Source organism: Hippoglossus hippoglossus, chromosome 9 (genome assembly GCF_009819705.1).
Source record: "Hippoglossus hippoglossus isolate fHipHip1 chromosome 9, fHipHip1.pri, whole genome shotgun sequence".
NCBI lineage: Eukaryota > Metazoa > Chordata > Actinopteri > Pleuronectiformes > Pleuronectidae > Hippoglossus > Hippoglossus hippoglossus.
Window position 1 is genome coordinate 25,984,720 of NC_047159.1, and position 21,301 is coordinate 26,006,020.

Here is a 21,301-nt window from a genome sequence, read left to right on the forward strand (position 1 = left end):
AGCGTGGTGCTAATAACGCCAAGGTCATGGGTTCAAGCCCCATACTGGCCAGTTGTTTGTAACAGATGTAACAAATGCAAATGTGCAATCATTTACAAAAGGTTCTCTGAATTACAAAACATGGCAGAAAGATTGCTCTAAAAAATGTCTGTCTTCATTTAAGATTTGTTTTCACCATGTGTATGTGTGTGTACAAAATATCTCAAAGACGCATGGTGAGTCGTTTAACACATCATACTGCACTTCCACTGTTGTTCACCCTGTGCAAAATGAACACTGGAGAAATAAATGGAGTTGATCCTCACTACTTACGTGGCCGGTTAGCTCAGATGGTCAGAGCGTGGTGCTAATAACGCCAAGGTCATGGGTTCAAGCCCCATGACCTTGGCGTTATGTCCCCATGCAAAATTAACACTGGAGACATAAATGGAGTTGATCCTCACTACTTACGTGGCTGGTTAGCTCAGATGGTCAGAGCGTGGTGCTAATAACGCCAAGGTCATGGGTTCAATCCCCATACTGGCCAATTGTTTGTAACAGATGCAATACCATTTCTCTGAATTATAGAAAATGTCAGAAACATTGCTCACTTGGTGAAATATCCAGCATGGAGTGACTTCTAACTGCACCAGTGTGTTTGTTCTCTCACTATTATTGCCAGTATCCCACCCAAGTTGTGAACAATAAGATGCTAGTTTAATGCAGAAAGGGTCTTGAACTCTTGAGATAATTAATAGATAGGCAACTTCGTACTGTAAGATTTGTTTTGGGTTTAGTCAATTGTTGGTGTTGTTGTTTCATTGTGTGTACACCACATCCTGCATTTCAGTTTTTACTTAAGGCACTAAACTGTTGATATTAGTGTAAATTGAGTGACATTCAACCACGAAGGGACTCGAACCCTCAATCTTCTGATTCGAAGCCCCATACTGGCCAGTTGTTTGTAACAGATGTAACAAATGCAAATGTGCAATCATTTACAAAAGGTTCTCTGAATTACAAAACATGGCAGAAAGATTGCTCCAAAAAATGTCTGTCTTCATTTAAGATTTGTTTTCACCATGTGTATGTGTGTGTACAAAATATCTCAAAGACGCATGGTGAGTCGTTTAACACATCATACTGCACTTCCACTGTTGTTCACCCTGTGCAAAATGAACACTGGAGAAATAAATGGAGTTGATCCTCACTACTTACATGGCCGGTTAGCTCAGATGGTCAGAGCGTGGTGCTAATAACGCCAAGGTCATGGGTTCAAGCCCCATACTGGCCAGTTGGTTGTAACAGATGCAAATGTGCAATCATTTACAAAAGCTTCTCTGAATTACAAAACATGGCAGAAAGATTGCTCCAAAAAATATCTGTCTTCATTTAAGATTTTTTTTTAACCTTGTGTATGTGTGTGTACAAAATATCTCAAAGATATATCAAAGATGGTCTTGAACTCTTAAGATATGGAGTAGATAGGCAACTTCATACTGTAAGATTTGTTTTGGTCTTAGTCAATTGTTGGTGTTGTGGGTACACCACATCCTGCATTTCAGTTTTTACTTAAGGCACTAAACTGTTGATATTAGTGTAAATTGAGTGACATTCAACCACGAACGGACTCGAACCCTCAATCTTCTGATTCGAAGTCAGACGCCTTGTCCATTAGGCCACGCGGTCTTAGTTTTCTCTTCTAAGGTTTAGCGGAGTGCAATGCAATCATTTACAAAAGCTACTCTGAATTACAAAACATGGCAGAAAGATTGCTCCAAAAAATATCTGTCTTCATTTAAGATTTTTTTTCACCATGTGTATGTGTGTGTGTACAAAATATCTCAAAGACGCATGGTGAGTCGTTTACCACATCATACTGCACTTCCACAGTTGTTCACCCTGTGCAAAATGAACACTGGAGAAATAAATGGAGTTGATCCTCACTACTTACGTGGCCGGTTAGCTCAGATGGTCAGAGCGTGGTGCTAATAACGCCAAGGTCATGGGTTCAAGCCCCATACTGGCCAGTTGTTTGTAACAGATGCAAATGTGCAATCATTTAAAAAAGCTTTTCTGCATTACAAAACAAGTCAGAAAGATTGCTCCAAAAAATATCTAACTTCATTAAAGATTTTTTTTCACCATGTGTATGTGTGTGTACAAAATATCTCAAAGACGCATGGTGAGTCGTTTACCACATTATACTGCACTTCCACTGTCATTTTGCACTTCCACTGTGCAAAATGAACACTGGAGAAATAAATGGAGTTGATCCTCACTACTTGCGTGGCCGGTTAGCTCAGATGGTCAGAGCGTGGTGCTAATAACGCCAAGGTCATGGGTTCAAGCCCCATACTGGCCAGTTGTTTGTAGCAGATGCAAATGTGCAATCATTTGTAAAAGGTTCTCTGAATTACAAAACATGGCAGAAAGATTGCTCCAAAAAATATCTGTCTTCATTTAAGATTTTTTTTCACCATGTGTATGTGTGTGTGTACAAAATATCTCAAAGACGCATGGTGAGTCGTTTACCACATCATACTGCACTTCCACAGTTGTTCACCCTGTGCAAAATGAACACTGGAGAAATAAATGGAGTTGATCCTCACTACTTACGTGGCCGGTTAGCTCAGATGGTCAGAGCGTGGTGCTAATAACGCCAAGGTCATGGGTTCAAGCCCCATGACCTTGGCGTTATGTCCCCATGCAAAATTAACACTGGAGACATAAATGGAGTTGATCCTCACTACTTACGTGGCTGGTTAGCTCAGATGGTCAGAGCGTGGTGCTAATAACGCCAAGGTCATGGGTTCAAGCCCCATACTGGCCAGTTGTTTGTAACAGATGCAGTGCCCACCAAATCTTCTCTGAATTATAGAAAATGTCAGAAACACTGCTCACTTGGTGAAATATCCAGCATGGAGTGACTTCTAACTGCACCAGTGTGTTTGTTCTCTCACTATTATTGCCAGTATCCCACCCGAGTTGTGAACAATAAGATGCTAGTTTAATGCACAAAGGGTCATGAACTCATGAGATATGGAATAGATAGGCAACTTCGTACTGTAAGATTTGTTTTGGGTTTAGTCAATTGTTGGTGTTGTTGTTTCATTGTGTGTACACCACATCCTGCATTTCAGTTTTTACTTAAGGCACTAAACTGTTGATATTAGTGTAAATTGAGTGACATTCAACCACGAAGGGACTCGAACCCTCAATCTTCTGATTCGAAGTCAGACGCCTTGTCCATTAGGCCACGCGGTCTTACTTTTCTCTTCTAAGGTTTAGCGGAGTGCAATGCAATCATTTACAAAAGCTTCTCTGAATTACAAAACATGGCAGAAAGATTGCTCCAAAAAATATCTGTCTTCATTTAAGATTTTTTTTCACCATGTGTATGTGTGTGTACAAAATATCTCAAAGACACATGGTGAGTCGTTTACCACATCATACTGCACTTCCGCTGTTGTTCACCCTGTGCAAAATGAACACTGGAGAAATAAATGGAGTTGATCCTCACTACTTACGTGGCCGGTTAGCTCAGATGGTCAGAGCGTGGTGCTAATAACGCCAAGGTCATGGGTTCAAGCCCCATACTGGCCAGTTGTTTGTAACAGATGTAACAGATGCAAATATGCAATCATTTACAAAAGCTTGTCTGCATTACAAAACAAGTCAGAAAGATTGCTCCAAAAAATATCTGACTTCATTTAAGATTTTTTTTCACCATGTGTATGTGTGTGTACAAAATATCTCAAAGATGCATTTGGTGAGTCGTTTACCACATCATACTGCACTTCCACTGTTGTTCACCCTGTGCAAAATGAACACTGGAGAAATAAATGGAGTTGATCCTCACTACTTACATGGCCGGTTAGCTCAGATGGTCAGAGCGTGGTGCTAATAACGCCAAGGTCATGGGTTCAAGCCCCATACTGGCCAGTTGGTTGTAACAGATGCAAATGTGCAATCATTTACAAAAGCTTCTCTGAATTACAAAACATGGCAGAAAGATTGCTCCAAAAAATATCTGTCTTCATTTAAGATTTTTTTTCACCATGTGTATGTGTGTGTACAAAATATCTCAAAGATATATCAAAGATGGTCTTGAACTCTTAAGATATGGAGTAGCAACTTCATACTGTAAGATTTGTTTTGGTCTTAGTCAATTGTTGGTGTTGTGGGTACACCACATCCTGCATTTCAGTTTTTACTTAAGGCACTAAACTGTTGATATTTGTGTAAATTGAGTGACATTCAACCACGAACGGACTCGAACCCTCAATCTTCTGATTCGAAGTCAGACGCCTTGTCCATTAGGCCACGCGGTCTTAGTTTTCTCTTCTAAGGTTTAGCGGAGTGCAATGCAATCATTTACAAAAGCTTCTCTGAATTACAAAACATGGCAGAAAGATTGCTCCAAAAAATGTCTGTCTTCATTTAAGATTTGTTTTCACCATGTGTATGTGTGTGTACAAAATATCTCAAAGACGCATGGTGAGTCATTTACCACATCATACTGCACTTCCACTGTTGTTTGTTAAGACTAAAATCTATGTTTTCCTTTGAATATTGTTAAGACTAAAATCTATGTTCTTCTTTGAATATGTGTCTGTGAAGATGGCAATGAAACTGAACTAAACAAGTGCAGTATGTTAGACAGGGGTGGGGGCAGGGGCAGTTTGGGCTGAATCTGAATAGGTGGGAAAATGTGTGGCCTTCACATAGTGACTGATAGTAGCCGTTGCTGGCTGGTTTTAATCTTGAAGTTGATTGTTGTGTGTGTGTGTGCGTCACATCGCAGTTCAGTCTTGCACCTGTCTGATAATGCCTGTTTGAGAAGACTGTACATCTGTGGCAGACAATACACTGTACTTTAACTTGTTCTCATACCTAACTTACTATATTACAGCATAAACTCCATTAGCTTTATTTCAAAAATCACACATAGATGAATGCACTGTTTTCTTAAAAAACTGTGACATACCCTTAGAAAGAATTCAAGCAGCGGCCACTAGGGTCTGAAGGACAGATAGGAAAGGCGTTGTTTTGTCTAGAAAATGCGCATGCCATACTGAAAGCTCACAAGCTGTCAGCCGATTCAAGGCTTGTTTTAAAACACCAAACCAAACACTGTCAGAATGTGAAGATTTGTCCCAGCTACTGTCAAAGGAGGGACGAAACTGGGAGCGGCTCCTCATCATTGGCGAATTCCAGTGCCTTGAGGCTGGGACCAGCCTGTGCACTAGCCACGTGACTCCCCCTCCTGCTGAAGTTCTACCTATTATTATAAATATTGCACCCACCGTCCGCTCGGGGCGACTCTTGACTTCCCTGGTGGTATTAGGCGGCTTGCGGGTTGTACGTTGAGTGCCCATAGCTATGTAGTAGCTGTTCATTGCTTCTAAATAAATACTTTTTTGAACCAGACCGACTCTACCATCTCTACCTAAGGATAAAAGAACACGACAAATATGATGACCCCGACGTGATCCTGTAGGGAACTTTTGACCAGAAAGGCCAGAACCCAAAGTCGAGGCCGCTCCGATCGATTCTCTACATACTCACAAGGCGCCAACCTAAAAGGTAAGCAGAAACCTGTTAAAACAAATTCTGCATTAGTTATATAGGCATTGATATAGATTGTGAGTGTGCGGAGAGGAGAAAAGGAGGTAAACTATACCGTTCTGTGTTTTATGGAAGCAATGAGGGGCTATGTAAAATAAACAGAGGTCTGGGACCCTGTGAAAGGTCAGGGACCTTGTGTGGGGTCCGGGACCCTGTCTTGGCTCAGAAGAAACAAGATCAAAGCGAGGTCTAGGACCTGCGCGGGACGGGCGCCACACCCTGTGACGCACGAACCCTTAAAACTAATTCAGATTGGAGAAAAGACAGACGATTCATGCAATAGATTGCATCCGTGCAACCTAATCTGGGATTAGGGTGTGAACTGGAGGAAGGGGCTACCGGCACTGACGAGTGAGGAGCTTAACTAGCCAGACACACCGTTGCTTGAATCGGGCACAAATTAAAAGATGCCGGGACCATAACGTGTTACGAGGACTGACAGATGAAGTAACTGACTAGAATAAAAAGACTGACAGAGACCAAAAAACTGACAACATAAAAAATATAAGATTTAAGAGGTCTGAATGTGTGGGTATTTATTAAATACTAAACAATAGCGATTTGGAGATTGATTAAAGAACTTAAGGTAACTAATATGTGTGGGTAATGGAACTGATCCGAGTAGTCCTAATATGAACTTCATGTAAAGGAACTATGGTGACACAGCACTAAGTTTGATACAAATGTGAATGAAAGTGTGTGTGTGGAAAACGAGTGAGAACCAAATTAGGAGGAGATAACAAGAGGAAGGTCACCCGGCTGACAGAGACAGAATAAATAACGAAATAAGAAAAATAGAGTGAGGTCGCCATCTGGTGAAGGATAAAATAACGTACAACTAGCGGTGTACGCCTGCTACCTGGGGGAGACCAAGGGACATTACAGCTCGGGTTACAACTGGTTTGACAGCATTGGAGTGGCTTGTGTTTTTATTTTTAATTTTTTAATTTTAATTTTTTATTTTTTCCACTAAGAGACAAATGACGACGGGAACTTTTTACAGTTAGAGATACACACCCCTGACATACCAACACGACCAACCCCGACCCACACAGATACACACACATTACAGCAACATGTCACAGCACTAGCATGTCACAACACCTCACTCGTCGTGGGTTGAAGCACTGCCCTTGGCGCTCATGTCAATAAGAAGTTCTTCCAATGGTGTCACCCATCTATCCCCACATGAGCTTCTCACAGGACGGCCCATGCCAGGGCCTCCTCGAGACACTGGTTATGGACCCGGGTTGGATGTATGTCAGGAGAAATTGACTGACTACATGAAAGCTTTAACTAATCTTACTGAAGTTTTGTCTGCAAAGGTCTAGGCAGCTGCTGGATGTTCTGACAAGACCCCCACGGAGACTCCTGTTCCAGTAAGACCGGGTGATTGGGTAAGGGTCAAAGTTCACAAGAGAAAGTGGCCTGACCCTAGGTGGACAGGACCTTGGGAGGTAACAGAGTGTACCTCACATGCGATCCGATTAAAAGGAAAAAACAGGAGCAATTTGGCACCACCTCACACATTGTGTACCCACTGACCCACCTTCTCGGTCTTTACGAGAAGTAGCCACTGATTTGGCCGACTCCTCCTCAAAATCTTAAAGTAATACGTTGACCACAAAAGGAGGGTCTATCTGTATGTCTTGTCTTGATTATTTCCAAATATAAGCTTGTATACTCTACTTTAAACTCAGCTACGCACCTCTGAGTTCCATATGAGCAAAGAGAAACACGCAGATAATGTAAATGACGATGGAGATAGCAGGACTTCACCCCTGTGGGTGAGGCCATCAATGTTTTGTTTTTTTCCTACCTGAGACAAATCCCTACTGCTTTCCATGATTTCGGTTACAAGTGTGATTTCTAGTAATCAGGCAGTGAATTCTTATAATTCTAATAAATGTGTTTCTGTTGCTCTAACTCCATAGATAATTAAGACAGGACTGTTGACTTTTTTGTGACAAATTCTATATAATACTTTGTAATGAATTCAGATATTTAATTCCCAGTTTAACTTTATGTTTGAGCACATCTTTTGTTTAATCAATTTTAGTGCTCCTATTTGATAAGATTATTAAACTGTTCTTATCCCAAGGTTGTGAAGGTAAAAAGTTCGGTTAGTAATTGTCCCAACAATTTGTAATTGTACAATATGAATGTTTTGTATTTTAACAATTCAATTAGAGAAGCAGTTTACTGAGCTGGTAACATATATCCTGTGTCAAATGTTTTTATGTATTCAAGAGCAATTTTCGTTAATGGGACTAGAGAGTCCATCTTATCTGGTATTTTAGTTGGAGTTGTTTATTTTCTTTATGTTTTTTATTGTTTTATTAGATGTTTGTTTTATTTATTTTCTTTATGTTTTTTTATGTCTTTATTAGATGTTTGTTTTATTTGTTTTCTTTATGTTTTATTCAAACAAGGATATTTTAAAATTCAAATTCAAATGTCAGACTGAATAATGTTCATTGCTCTTTGAAAAGGTGAACTTGCATGATTATGTTATAATATAATTTTTCCTAAAATGGTTTTAGAGTTATGACAATATAATCCAACTAAATTTGCTATCGAGACCGCCAACCATAATATTTTTTATAGTGCACAAAATTAGAGGGTTCCTTGCACTGTTACACATATCCAAGCAAAATTGGTACTGTGAAATGATATATCCTTAACTGAATAGAGATCGAATTTGGAGTGAAGAAGCAATTTCCACACAGAAATTCTTTATTTATTTAATTTTCTTTGTTTTTAGAATTGGAAGATAAAGACTACTTAAGAATTTTACTTGAGATTTTCACCCTTAGATATAATATGTGCTGACATTTTGCAAGTAAATTTTGTATCTGATGTTGTGATCATTTTATGATCAAAAGGGAGGAATGTAATGGAAACATTTTATCATTATACCACACTAAATATTATCTCTGCTTATGCATACTATTTCTGCTTGTGTAAACTGCCAAAATGACATCAGAGCCACAAATCTGAGACTGTGCTCATCTCCCCCAACAAGACCTCGAAGAGGCCTTCAGCATGTGTCTGTGTCTTATCTCCTGGGATTTTAATATTCCCTCAGTCCACACACGTAGTTCTCACAACACATAGTTCACACACACACACTCACACAGTTCAACTCTTCACACACACACACATCTCTTCATTGCATCTACATAAAAAGCATACACCTGCAACTGTTTCTTTGTCATTACAAATGCAGTGTGCTACCCAAGGGAATGAATGTGATAAAATGGCCAATGAATGTGAACGAACAGATAAATCTGCACAGAAAAAGTTTTCTTTGTATCCTACAGTGCCTCAGTGTGTCAGAGTGGACCACGATCTCGACTGTGCCCCTCTTCAGAGACCTGAAGTGGCTTCAGCCCCAGCCGTTCACCTCCGCCCTGTATTCCTCCACGAACAGAACAGCAGACACCTGCTACAGGTGTGGAAAGAGGGGACATTGGGCGAGGGAGTGTCCGGAGGAACGAGGTGCAGCTGCTCAGGCAGATTTGATGAGGGGGGGGCCAGGAGAGAGCGGTGGAAACTCTGATTCATTCGACGCCTGAGATACATGGTATCGCACCCACACCACACACACATGAAAGTGACACACCAAATGTCACTGACACACACACATTGATATTAGAAGCAATCACATGCTTAGAAATGAAAAATTACTTTTCGGCATTGTACATCACATGTTCATATGGTTCCTGATATCATATATAAAAAACAATGGTTTAGAGATGAATGCAAAATGATAAACCTTTGATAACACGTTTTGTGGAACACAGGCCCCAAGGGTTACACCCACAGATACAATGCACAAAACCCCTTAGGACAGCTCCAAAGAAACATCACCCTCACCTGGAGGATCACGCCTGCCGGTTCCCCCGACAATAGTCTCTTAATGACTCTTAAACATCTCCACTATAGCAAATTGACTAAAAGAGCCGCACCAACAAGTCCTTATTATTTTGTTTTAGGAGTAGACATGACAGGAGCTGACCCAATGGGCATCGTTAGGATAAACGTCCGTTCCTCCTCCCCTAGAACTCAGCCTTCCCCTTCCCTGTCTGATGACTCCACGAGCTCTCCCCCTGAATCCACCTCACCACTACCATCCCCACCCAGCTCCCCTGCGGTACAATATTACGACGCCAGTACCGTTGAAGATGTGGTAGAAATAGAGACTGGATACACTGATGAAAACATATGGCTAAAATGGGTCCACTTTACCGCCCGTTCCCAAAACCTCACTAATTGAATAGTCTGCAGTCAGCCCCGGCCCACCTTAAACCACCACCCCCGGCCCCCTACTGATAGACTCGGATCGACCCGGTTTTGATTGCATGTATGGCTTACACATGGAAGCCAGTCCCGCCAACTGTTCTACTCTCAGTCATCTCTTTCCCCCGGCGCCAAACAACACGCTGCCCCCTATATTTACTCCAGTAAAGGGAAATTACACGTGTCTGACTAAAAAAGGTAACTCATCTCACAGAGAGATGGGTTCGATACCGTCCTCCTGGTGTTCTAGAAACATCAATGTTACCAACTGGCACAACGCCACACAGCTGGAGTGGGCCCGCAGTGACCTCTTCTGGTACTGTGGAGGAAAACGCTTGAGGAACCGCCTTCCTTCAAACTGGAAGGTTTCCTGCACACTTGTTCAATTGGCCATGCCCCTGACTACCCTCTCTCCCCGCCCAGAAACACCCACTAGCACCCGTCGACGAAGAACAACGCATTTTGACTTAAAGAGGGACTCACCCACATACATAGACACCATAGGGTTTCCTCGGGGTGTTCCAGACCAATATAAATTAGTGGATCAAGTTGCAGCGGGATTTGTGTCTATCTGGATATGGGTAACTCCCAACAAAAACGTGGATCGCATTAACTACGTCCATTTCAATTTCCAACGCCTCACCAACCTTACTCGAGACGCCATAACAGGCCTATCCGAACAGCTCGCCCCTACGTCCCTTATGGTCACACAGAACCGAATGGCCCTAGACCTCCTACTGGCAGAAAAGGGTGGGGTGTGCACTATGATAGGGAGTTCTTGTTGTACATTTATCCCAACAATACCGCCCCTGATGGCTCGGTGACCAGGGCCCTCTCCGCCTTACGCACCATGGCACAGGACATGGCCGCAGACTCTGGAATTAACAACCCCCTACATAGCTGGATGAACACTGCATTCGGCAAATGGAAAGGGCGAATTGCATCCTGCCTCCTCTCCCTAGCTATCTTTTCAGCTATCCTAGTCACCTGTGGCTGCTGCTGCATCCCTTGCTTTAGGACCTTGCTCAGCCGACTCATCACCACGGCTCTGACCAAGGAAACCATGCCCCCTCCCCCACCCTATCAGTTGCTTTGTTGGGTGGTGATGATGGTGATGAGTTTGCATTGGATGTGATGGAGGTTGGGGAGTTCGTGGATGATCCCCAGTAAGTTGTTCACACCATGAAATGGTGTGAAAGGAGGGATTTGTTAAGACTAAAATCTATGTTTTCCTTTGAATATTGTTAAGACTAAAATCTATGTTCTTCTTTGAATATGTGTCTGTGAAGATGGCAATGAAACTGAACTAAACAAGTGCAGTATGTTAGACAGGGGTGGGGGCAGGGGCAGTTTGGGCTGAATCTGAATAGGTGGGAAAATGTGTGGCCTTCACATAGTGACTGATAGTAGCCGTTGCTGGCTGGTTTTAATCTTGAAGTTGATTGTTGTGTGTGTGTGTGCGTCACATCGCAGTTCAGTCTTGCACCTGTCTGATAATGCCTGTTTGAGAAGACTGTACATCTGTGGCAGACAATACACTGTACTTTAACTTGTTCTCATACCTAACTTACTATATTACAGCATAAACTCCATTAGCTTTATTTCAAAAATCACACATAGATGAATGCACTGTTTTCTTAAAAAACTGTGACATACCCTTAGAAAGAATTCAAGCAGCGGCCACTAGGGTCTGAAGGACAGATAGGAAAGGCGTTGTTTTGTCTAGAAAATGCGCATGCCATACTGAAAGCTCACAAGCTGTCAGCCGATTCAAGGCTTGTTTTAAAACACCAAACCAAACACTGTCAGAATGTGAAGATTTGTCCCAGCTACTGTCAAAGGAGGGACGAAACTGGGAGCGGCTCCTCATCATTGGCGAATTCCAGTGCCTTGAGGCTGGGACCAGCCTGTGCACTAGCCACGTGACTCCCCCTCCTGCTGAAGTTCTACCTATTATTATAAATATTGCACCCACCGTCCGCTCGGGGCGACTCTTGACTTCCCTGGCGGTATTAGGCGGCTTGCGGGTTGTACGTTGAGTGCCCATAGCTATGTAGTAGCTGTTCATTGCTTCTAAATAAATACTTTTTTGAACCAGACCGACTCTACCATCTCTACCTAAGGAAAAAAGAACACGACATGTTCACCCTGTGCAAAATGAACACTGGAGAAATAAATGGAGTTGATCCTCACTACTTACGTGGCCGGTTAGCTCAGATGGTCAGAGCGTGGTGCTAATAACGCCAAGGTCATGGGTTCAAGCCCCATGACCTTGGCGTTATGTCCCCATGCAAAATGAACACTGGAGAAATAAATGGAGTTGATCCTCACTACTTACGTGGCCGGTTAGCTCAGATGGTCAGAGCGTGGTGCTAATAACGCCAAGGTCATGGGTTCAAGCCCCATACTGGCCAGTTGTTTGTAACAGATGTAACAAATGCAAATGTGCAATCATTTACAAAAGGTTCTCTGAATTACAAAACATGGCAGAAAGATTGCTCCAAAAAATGTCTGTCTTCATTTAAGATTTGTTTTCACCATGTGTATGTGTGTGTACAAAATATCTCAAAGACGCATGGTGAGTCGTTTAACACATCATACTGCACTTCCACTGTTGTTCACCCTGTGCAAAATGAACACTGGAGAAATAAATGGAGTTGATCCTCACTACTTACGTGGCCGGTTAGCTCAGATGGTCAGAGCGTGGTGCTAATAACGCCAAGGTCATGGGTTCAAGCCCCATACTGGCCAGTTGTTTGTAACAGATGTAACAAATGCAAATGTGCAATCATTTACAAAAGGTTCTCGGAATTACAAAACATGGCAGAAAGATTGCTCCAAAAAATGTCTGTCTTCATTTAAGATTTGTTTTCACCATGTGTATGTGTGTGTACAAAATATCTCAAAGACGCATGGTGAGTCGGTTAACACATCATACTGCACTTCCACTGTTGTTCACCCAGATGGTCAGAGCGTGGTGCTAATAACGCCAAGGTCATGGGTTCAAGCCCCATGACCTTGGCGTTATGTCCCCATGCAAAATTAACACTGGAGACATAAATGGAGTTGATCCTCACTACTTACGTGGCTGGTTAGCTCAGATGGTCAGAGCGTGGTGCTAATAACGCCAAGGTCATGGGTTCAATCCCCATACTGGCCAGTTGTTTGTAACAGATGCAATACCATTTCTCTGAATTCTAGAAAATGTCAGAAACATTGCTCACTTGGTGAAATATCCAGCATGGAGTGACTTCTAACTGCACCAGTGTGTTTGTTCTCTCACTATTATTGCCAGTATCCCACCCAAGTTTAATGCAGAAAGGGTCTTGAACTCTTGAGATATGGAATAGATAGGCAACTTCGTACTGTAAGATTTGTTTTGGGTTTAGTCAATTGTTGGTGTTGTTGTTTCATTGTGTGTACACCACATCCTGCATTTCAGTTTTTACTTAAGGCACTAAACTGTTGATATTAGTGTAAATTGAGTGACATTCAACCACGAAGGGACTCGAACCCTCAATCTTCTGATTCGAAGTCAGACGCCTTGTCCATTAGGCCACGCGGTCTTACTTTTCTCTTCTAAGGTTTAGCAGGAGTGCAATGCAATCATTTACAAAAGGTTCTCTGAATTACAAAACATGGCAGAAAGATTGCTCCAAAAAATGTCTGTCTTCATTTAAGATTTGTTTTCACCATGTGTATGTGTGTGTACAAAATATCTCAAAGACGCATGGTGAGTCGTTTACCACATCATACTGCACTTCCACTGTTGTTCACCCTGTGCAAAATGAACACTGGAGAAATAAATGGAGTTGATCCTCACTACTTACGTGGCCGGTTAGCTCAGATGGTCAGAGCGTGGTGCTAATAACGCCAAGGTCATGGGTTCAAGCCCCATACTGGCCAGTTGTTTGTCACAGATGTAGCAGATGCAAATGTGCAATCATTTACAAAAGGTTCTCTGAATTACAAAACATGGCAGAAAGATTGCTCCAAAAAATGTCTGTCTTCATTTAAGATTTGTTTTCACCATGTGTATGTGTGTGTACAAAATATCTCAAAGACGCATGGTGAGTCGTTTACCACATCATACTGCACTTCCACTGTTGTTCACCCTGTGCAAAATGAACACTGGAGAAATAAATGGAGTTGATCCTCACTACTTACGTGGCCGGTTAGCTCAGATGGTCAGAGCGTGGTGCTAATAACGCCAAGGTCATGGGTTCAAGCCCCATACTGGCCAGTTGTTTGTCACAGATGTAGCAGATGCAAATGTATAATCATTTACAAAAGGTTCTCTGAATTACAAAACATGGCAGAAAGATTGCTCCAAAAAATGTCTGTCTTCATTTAAGATTTGTTTTCACCATGTGTATGTGTGTGTACAAAATATCTCAAAGACGCATGGTGAGTCGTTTACCACATCATACTGCACTTCCGCTGTTGTTCACCCTGTGCAAAATGAACACTGGAGAAATAAATGGAGTTGATCCTCACTACTTACGTGGCCGGTTAGCTCAGATGGTCAGAACGTGGTGCTAATAACGCCAAGGTCATGGGTTCAAGCCCCATACTGGCCAGTTGTTTGTAACAGATGTAACAGATGCAAATGTGCAATCATTTAAAAAAGCTTTTCTGCATTACAAAACAAGTCAGAAAGATTGCTCCAAAAAATATCTAACTTCATTAAAGATTTTTTTTCACCATGTGTATGTGTGTGTACAAAATATCTCAAAGACGCATGGTGAGTCGTTTACCACATCATACTGCACTTCCACAGTTGTTCACCCTGTGCAAAATGAACACTGGAGAAATAAATGGAGTTGATCCTCACTACTTACGTGGCGGGTTAGCTCAGATGGTCAGAGCGTGGTCCTAATAACGCCAAGGTCATGGGTTCAAGCCCCATACTGGCCAGTTGTTTGTAACAGATGTAACAAATGCAAATGTACAATCATTTACAAAAGGTTCTCTGAATTACAAAACATGTCAGAAAGATTGCTCCAAAAAATGTCTGTCTTCATTTAAGATTTTTTTTCACCATGTGTATGTGTGTGTGTACAAAATATCTCAAAGACGCATGGTGAGTCGTTTACCACATCATACTGCACTTCCACAGTTGTTCACCCTGTGCAAAATGAACACTGGAGAAATAAATGGAGTTGATCCTCACTACTTACGTGGCGGGTTAGCTCAGATGGTCAGAGCGTGGTCCTAATAACGCCAAGGTCATGGGTTCAAGCCCCATACTGGCCAGTTGTTTGTAACAGATGTAACAAATGCAAATGTACAATCATTTACAAAAGGTTCTCTGAATTACAAAACATGGCAGAAAGATTGCTCCAAAAAATGTCTGTCTTCATTTAAGATTTGTTTTCACCATGTGTATGTGTGTGTACAAAATATCTCAAAGACGCATGGTGAGTCGTTTACCACATCATACTGCACTTCCGCTGTTGTTCACCCTGTGCAAAATGAACACTGGAGAAATAAATGGAGTTGATCCTCACTACTTACGTGGCCGGTTAGCTCAGATGGTCAGAGCGTGGTGCTAATAACGCCAAGGTCATGGGTTCAAGCCCCATACTGGCCAGTTGTTTGTAACAGATGTAACAGATGCAAATGTGCAATCATTTAAAAAAGCTTTTCTGCATTACAAAACAAGTCATAAAGATTGCTCCAAAAAATATCTAACTTCATTAAAGATTTTTTTTCACCATGTGTATGTGTGTGTACAAAATATCTCAAAGACGCATGGTGAGTCGTTTACCACATCATACTGCACTTCCGCTGTTGTTCACCCTGTGCAAAATGAACACTGGAGAAATAAATGGAGTTGATCCTCACTACTTACGTGGCCGGTTAGCTCAGATGGTCAGAGCGTGGTGCTAATAACGCCAAGGTCATGGGTTCAAGCCCCATACTGGCCAGTTGTTTGTAACAGATGTAACAGATGCAAATGTGCAATCATTTAAAAAAGCTTTTCTGCATTACAAAACAAGTCAGAAAGATTGCTCCAAAAAATATCTAACTTCATTAAAGATTTTTTTTCACCATGTGTATGTGTGTGTACAAAATATCTCAAAGACGCATGGTGAGTCGTTTACCACATCATACTGCACTTCCACTGTTGTTCACCCTGTGCAAAATGAACACTGGAGAAATAAATGGAGTTGATCCTCACTACTTACGTGGCCGGTTAGCTCAGATGTTCAGAGCGTAGTGCTAATAACGCCAAGGTCATGGGTTCAAGCCCCATACTGGCCACTTGTTTGTAACAGATGTAGCAGATGCAATTTTGCAATCATTTGTAAAAGGTTCTCTGAATTACAAAACATGGCAGAAAGATTGCTCCAAAAAATATCTGTCTTCATTTAAGATTTTTTTTCACCATGTGTATGTGTGTGTACAAAATATCTCAAAGACGCATGGTGAGTCGTTTAACACATCATACTGCACTTCCACTGTTGTTCACCCTGTGCAAAATGAACACTGGAGAAATAAATGGAGTTGATCCTCACTACTTACGTGGCCGGTTAGCTCATATGGTCAGAGCGTGGTGCTAATAACGCCAAGGTCATGGGTTCAAGCCCCATACTGGCCAGTTGTTTGTAACAGATGTAACAGATGCAAATGTGCAATCATTTAAAAAAGCTTTTCTGCATTACAAAACAAGTCAGAAAGATTGCTCCAAAAAATATGTAACTTCATTAAAGATTTTTTTTCACCATGTGTATGTGTGTGTACAAAATATCTCAAAGACGCATGGTGAGTCGTTTACCACATCATACTGCACTTCCACAGTTGTTCACCCTGTGCAAAATGAACACTGGAGAAATAAATGGAGTTGATCCTCACTACTTACGTGGCGGGTTAGCTCAGATGGTCAGAGCGTGGTCCTAATAACGCCAAGGTTATGGGTTCAAGCCCCATACTGGCCAGTTGTTTGTAACAGATGTAACAAATGCAAATGTACAATCATTTACAAAAGGTTCTCTGAATTACAAAACATGGCAGAAAGATTGCTCCAAAAAATGTCTGTCTTCATTTAAGATTTGTTTTCACCATGTGTATGTGTGTGTGTACAAAATATCTCAAAGACGCATGGTGAGTCGTTTACCACATCATACTGCACTTCCACAGTTGTTCACCCTGTGCAAAATGAACACTGGAGAAATAAATGGAGTTGATCCTCACTACTTACGTGGCGGGTTAGCTCAGATGGTCAGAGCGTGGTCCTAATAACGCCAAGGTCAAGGGTTCAAGCCCCATACTGGCCAGTTGTTTGTAACAGATGTAACAAATGCAAATGTACAATCATTTACAAAAGGTTCTCTGAATTACAAAACATGGCAGAAAGATTGCTCCAAAAAATGTCTGTCTTCATTTAAGATTTGTTTTCACCATGTGTATGTGTGTGTACAAAATATCTCAAAGACGCATGGTGAGTCGTTTACCACATCATACTGCACTTCCGCTGTTGTTCACCCTGTGCAAAATGAACACTGGAGAAATAAATGGAGTTGATCCTCACTACTTACGTGGCCGGTTAGCTCAGATGGTCAGAGCGTGGTGCTAATAACGCCAAGGTCATGGGATCAAGCCCCATACTGGCCAGTTGTTTGTAACAGATGTAACAGATGCAAATGTGCAATCATTTAAAAAAGCTTTTCTGCATTACAAAACAAGTCAGAAAGATTGCTCCAAAAAATATCTAACTTCATTAAAAAAAAATTTTCACCATGTGTATGTGTGTGTACAAACTATCTCAAAGACGCATGGTGAGTCGTTTACCACATCATACTGCACTTCCGCTGTTGTTCACCCTGTGCAAAATGAACACTGGAGAAATAAATGGAGTTGATCCTCACTACTTACGTGGCCGGTTAGCTCAGATGGTCAGAGCGTGGTGCTAATAACGCCAAGGTCATGGGTTCAAGCCCCATACTGGCCAGTTGTTTGTAACAGATGTAACAAATGCAAATGTACAATCATTTACAAAAGGTTCTCTGAATTACAAAACATGGCATAAGGATTGCTCCAAAAAATGTCTGTCTTCATTTAAGATTTGTTTTCACCATGTGTATGTGTGTGTACAAAATATCTCAAAGACGCATGGTGAGTCGTTTACCACATCATACTGCACTTCCGCTGTTGTTCACCCTGTGCAAAATGAACACTGGAGAAATAAATGGAGTTGATCCTCACTACTTACGTGGCCGGTTAGCTCAGATGGTCAGAGCGTGGTGCTAATAACGCCAAGGTCATGGGTTCAAGCCCAATACTGGCCAGTTGTTTGTAACAGATGTAGCAGATGCAAATGTGCAATCATTTGTAAAAGGTTCTCTGAATTACAAAACATGGCAGAAAGATTGCTCCAAAAAATATCTGTCTTCATTTAAGATTTTTTTTCACCATGTGTATGTGTGTGTGTACAAAATATCTCAAAGACGCATGGTGAGTCGTTTACCACATCATACTGCACTTCCACAGTTGTTCACCCTGTGCAAAATGAACACTGGAGAAATAAATGGAGTTGATCCTCACTACTTACGTGGCTGGTTAGCTCAGATGGTAAGAGCGTGGTGCTAATAATGCCAAGGTCATGGGTTCAAGCCCCATACTGGCCAGTTGTTTGTAACAGATGTAACAAATGCAAATGTATAATCATTTACAAAAGGTTCTCTGAATTACAAAACATGGCAGAAAGATTGCTCCAAAAAATGTCTGTCTTCATTTAAGATTTGTTTTCACCATGTGTATGTGTGTGTACAAAATATCTCAAAGACGCATGGTGAGTCGTTTACCACATCATACTGCACTTCCGCTGTTGTTCACCCTGTGCAAAATGAACACTGGAGAAATAAATGGAGTTGATCCTCACTACTTACGTGGCCGGTTAGCTCAGATGGTCAGAGCGTGGTGCTAATAACGCCAAGGTCATGGGTTCAAGCCCCATACTGGCCAGTTGTTTGTAACAGATGTAACAGATGCAAATGTGCAATCATTTAAAAAAGCTTTTCTGCATTACAAAACAAGTCAGAAAGATTGCTCCAAAAAATATCTAACCTCATTAAAGATTTTTTTTCACCATGTGTATGTGTGTGTACAAAATATCTCAAAGACGCATGGTGAGTCGTTTACCACATCATACTGCACTTCCACAGTTGTTCACCCTGTGCAAAATGAACACTGGAGAAATAAATGGAGTTGATCCTCACTACTTACGTGGCGGGTTAGCTCAGATGGTCAGAGCGTGGTCCTAATAACGCCAAGGTCATGGGTTCAAGCCCCATACTGGCCAGTTGTTTGTAACAGATGTAACAAATGCAAATGTACAATCATTTACAAAAGGTTCTCTGAATTACAAAACATGTCAGAAAGATTGCTCCAAAAAATGTCTGTCTTCATTTAAGATTTTTTTTCACCATGTGTATGTGTGTGTGTACAAAATATCTCAAAGACGCATGGTGAGTCGTTTACCACATCATACTGCACTTCCACAGTTGTTCACCCTGTGCAAAATGAACACTGGAGAAATAAATGGAGTTGATCCTCACTACTTACGTGGCGGGTTAGCTCAGATGGTCAGAGCGTGGTCCTAATAACGCCAAGGTCATGGGTTCAAGCCCCATACTGGCCAGTTGTTTGTAACAGATGTAACAAATGCAAATGTACAATCATTTACAAAAGGTTCTCTGAATTACAAAACATGGCAGAAAGATTGCTCCAAAAAATGTCTGTCTTCATTTAAGATTTGTTTTCACCATGTGTATGTGTGTGTACAAAATATCTCAAAGACGCATGGTGAGTCGTTTACCACATCATACTGCACTTCCGCTGTTGTTCACCCTGTGCAAAATGAACACTGGAGAAATAAATGGAGTTGATCCTCACTACTTACGTGGCCGGTTAGCTCAGATGGTCAGAGCGTGGTGCTAATAACGCCAAGGTCATGGGTTCAAGCCCCATACTGGCCAGTTGTTTGTAACAGATGTAACAGATGCAAATGTGCAATCATTTAAAAAAGCTTTTCTGCATTACAAAACAAGTCAGAAAGATTGCTCCAAAAAATATCTAACTTCATTAAAAAAAAATTTCACCATGTGTATGTGTGTGTACAAAATATCTCAAAGATGCATGGTGAGTCGTTTACCACATCATACTGCACTTCCACTGTTGTTCACCCTGTGCAAAATGAACACTGGAGAAATAAATGGAGTTGATCCTCACTACTTACGTGGCCGGTTAGCTCAGATGGTCAGAGCGTGGTGCTAATAACGCCAAGGTCATGGGTTCAAGCCCCATACTGGCCAGTTGTTTGTAACAGATGTAACAAATGCAAATGTACAATCATTTACAAAAGGTTCTCTGAATTACAAAACATGGCATAAGGATTGCTCCAAAAAATGTCTGTCTTCATTTAAGATTTGTTTTCACCATGTAACAGATGTGTGTGTACAAAATATCTCAAAGACGCATGGTGAGTCGTTTACCACATCATACTGCACTTCCACTGTCATTTTGCACTTCCACTGTGCAAAATGAACACTGGAGAAATAAATGGAGTTGATCCTCACTACTTACGTGGCCGGTTAGCTCAGATGGTCAGAGCGTGGTGCTAATAACGCCAAGGTCATGGGTTCAAGCCCAATACTGGCCAGTTGTTTGTAACAGATGTAGCAGATGCAAATGTGCAATCATTTGTAAAAGGTTCTCTGAATTACAAAACATGGCAGAAAGATTGCTCCAAAAAATATCTGTCTTCATTTAAGATTTTTTTTCACCATGTGTATGTGTGTGTGTACAAAATATCTCAAAGACGCATGGTGAGTCGTTTACCACATCATACTGCACTTCCACAGTTGTTCACCCTGTGCAAAATGAACACTGGAGAAATAAATGGAGTTGATCCTCACTACTTACGTGGCTGGTTAGCTCAGATGGTAAGAGCGTGGTGCTAATAATGCCAAGGTCATGGGTTCAAGCCCCATACTGGCCAGTTGTTTGTAACAGATGTAACAAATGCAAATGTATAATCATTTACAAAAGGTTCTCTGAATTACAAAACATGGCAGAAAGATTGCTCCAAAAAATGTCTGTCTTCATTTAAGATTTGTTTTCACCATGTGTATGTGTGTGTACAAAATATCTCAAAGACGCATGGTGAGTCGTTTACCACATCATACTGCACTTCCGCTGTTGTTCACCCTGTGCAAAATGAACACTGGAGAAATAAATGGAGTTGATCCTCACTACTTACGTGGCGGGTTAGCTCAGATGGTCAGAGCGTGGTCCTAATAACGCCAAGGTCATGGGTTCAAGCCCCATACTGGCCAGTTGTTTGTAACAGATGTAACAAATGCAAATGTACAATCATTTACAAAAG

The 21,301-nt window shown here is 41.5% G+C and overlaps 14 non-coding genes across 14 annotated transcripts; 10 read left to right on the forward strand and 4 right to left on the reverse strand.

Moving 5' to 3' along the window:
* The first annotated feature begins 452 nt into the window (after window positions 1-452).
* Window positions 453-526, forward strand: trnai-aau. Its single transcript has one exon. It is a non-coding gene; the product is annotated as a tRNA-Ile (tRNA).
* A 1,069-nt stretch (window positions 527-1,595) lies between these two features.
* trnar-ucg lies at window positions 1,596-1,668 on the reverse strand. Its single transcript has one exon. It is a non-coding gene; the product is annotated as a tRNA-Arg (tRNA).
* A 1,505-nt stretch (window positions 1,669-3,173) lies between these two features.
* Window positions 3,174-3,246, reverse strand: trnar-ucg. The gene has a single exon. It is a non-coding gene; the product is annotated as a tRNA-Arg (tRNA).
* Window positions 3,247-4,240: 994 nt separating this feature from the next.
* Window positions 4,241-4,313, reverse strand: trnar-ucg. Its single transcript has one exon. It is a non-coding gene; the product is annotated as a tRNA-Arg (tRNA).
* Window positions 4,314-12,998: 8,685 nt separating this feature from the next.
* trnai-aau lies at window positions 12,999-13,072 on the forward strand. Its single transcript has one exon. It is a non-coding gene; the product is annotated as a tRNA-Ile (tRNA).
* Window positions 13,073-13,405: 333 nt separating this feature from the next.
* trnar-ucg lies at window positions 13,406-13,478 on the reverse strand. The gene has a single exon. It is a non-coding gene; the product is annotated as a tRNA-Arg (tRNA).
* A 266-nt stretch (window positions 13,479-13,744) lies between these two features.
* trnai-aau lies at window positions 13,745-13,818 on the forward strand. Its single transcript has one exon. It is a non-coding gene; the product is annotated as a tRNA-Ile (tRNA).
* A 263-nt stretch (window positions 13,819-14,081) lies between these two features.
* Window positions 14,082-14,155, forward strand: trnai-aau. Its single transcript has one exon. It is a non-coding gene; the product is annotated as a tRNA-Ile (tRNA).
* Window positions 14,156-15,431: 1,276 nt separating this feature from the next.
* trnai-aau lies at window positions 15,432-15,505 on the forward strand. The gene has a single exon. It is a non-coding gene; the product is annotated as a tRNA-Ile (tRNA).
* Window positions 15,506-15,768: 263 nt separating this feature from the next.
* Window positions 15,769-15,842, forward strand: trnai-aau. The gene has a single exon. It is a non-coding gene; the product is annotated as a tRNA-Ile (tRNA).
* A 1,950-nt stretch (window positions 15,843-17,792) lies between these two features.
* Window positions 17,793-17,866, forward strand: trnai-aau. Its single transcript has one exon. It is a non-coding gene; the product is annotated as a tRNA-Ile (tRNA).
* A 939-nt stretch (window positions 17,867-18,805) lies between these two features.
* Window positions 18,806-18,879, forward strand: trnai-aau. The gene has a single exon. It is a non-coding gene; the product is annotated as a tRNA-Ile (tRNA).
* A 939-nt stretch (window positions 18,880-19,818) lies between these two features.
* On the forward strand, window positions 19,819-19,892 carry trnai-aau. The gene has a single exon. It is a non-coding gene; the product is annotated as a tRNA-Ile (tRNA).
* Window positions 19,893-20,154: 262 nt separating this feature from the next.
* On the forward strand, window positions 20,155-20,228 carry trnai-aau. The gene has a single exon. It is a non-coding gene; the product is annotated as a tRNA-Ile (tRNA).
* The last annotated feature ends 1,073 nt before the right edge of the window (window positions 20,229-21,301 follow it).